This window comes from Aplysia californica, unplaced genomic scaffold (assembly GCF_000002075.1).
Source record: "Aplysia californica isolate F4 #8 unplaced genomic scaffold, AplCal3.0 scaffold00109, whole genome shotgun sequence".
NCBI classification, from domain to species: Eukaryota; Metazoa; Mollusca; class Gastropoda; order Aplysiida; family Aplysiidae; genus Aplysia; species Aplysia californica.
The window spans coordinates 128,929-130,317 of NW_004797379.1; positions in this window are offsets into that span (position 1 = coordinate 128,929).

Below are 1,389 nucleotides of genomic sequence, written 5' to 3' on the forward strand. Positions count from 1 at the left end.
ACATGCTCTAACCCACACAAAGGGCCACAACTCCCGAGAGGTCTGTCTGCACCGGTTCCCCTTTCGTTTGGAAAAAAAAACATTAATAGTTTTGTTTTGTTTGCGGTTAAAAAAAAAACTCCAGCCTGTGATACTTTGTTGAATGTATTGTACTGGATATCAAGCCACGAAGTATCCTTTGAGGAAATGTCCATGTGTTCTCTCGAAACATTGCAGATTTTGCTTTTATCCAAGTTTCCTAGTGTTGCTAAATATCTGCAGGTCTTCTGTAAACCCGTGTGTTGCATCATACTTCACGAACGTACAGAGGCGGTCTTTCAAACCAACCAGTCTTCCTTTTTTGCTTGTTCCGCTTACAGCAGACGAAGCAGCAGTTTTTTTTTTTTTTTTATCAAGGCGCTAAGTGGCATCGGTGCTCGTAGAATGTTATGATCTTCTTCGCGGAGAGATGAGAGATGTAGGAAAAAGTTGGATCATGTCCATAAAAAGAGATGAAATAAAACGTCGTGCGAGAAGGAAAGGTTGAAAAAAAAACTATTTTAAAAAATGAAGAAAAACAAGCGTAGTACAAATAACTTGAGGCGTTTTGTGTGTGAGTTGAGGACGAGAAAATGCATGATGGGAAGGCACACGTGCTGGGCCTCAGGGGAGACAATCCTTGGGGAGACAGGGGGGAAAACTTCCCAGATTTATTTTCATCTTCTTGTGTTAAAAAATGATACTAATAATAAACGGAAACTTGGCAGATAGAGTGGAGGAAGATCAGAAGGTAGAACGATGGAGGAATAAAACATGTTGGATGGAGGTATGCACTGGAGGAAAGAAAGGTCTGAGATTGTCTGGTGTCGTTTGGCGATCTAGCTAAAAGACAGAGTGGGCTATTCCGATGTGGGAAATTATGTCTTATTATGAAGGAAGAGGGCAAGAGAATTTGTTTTGTTAACAAGATCAGAGAAATGGTGGGAACAACACCTGTCCTCCACTACATCCGAAGGCAAACAATCAGGTGGTTCGGACATCTCACACGTATGGCACCTCACCAGCTTGCCTGTAAAGCCTACTACAGGAAAGTATCAGGGTACAAGACAAGAAGAAGACCACGAAAGACCTGGATCCAGGGTGTGAAGGATACCCTGAGAACATACAATATCCCACCCAGCCAGGCCATCAAACTTGCTAGAGACAGGAAGCTCTTTCTTCCCTCGACGCCCTAGAGGTGCAAGAGGACGGAGAAAGTAAAGAAAGTAAAGTAAGTAAATTAAAGTCCAAGTAAGTAAAGTAAAGTCCAAGTAAGTAAAGTAAGTAAAGTAAAGTCCAAGTAAGTAAAGTAAGTAAAGTAAAGTCCAAGTAAGTAAAGTAAGTAAAGTAAGTAAAGTAAAGCCCAAGTAA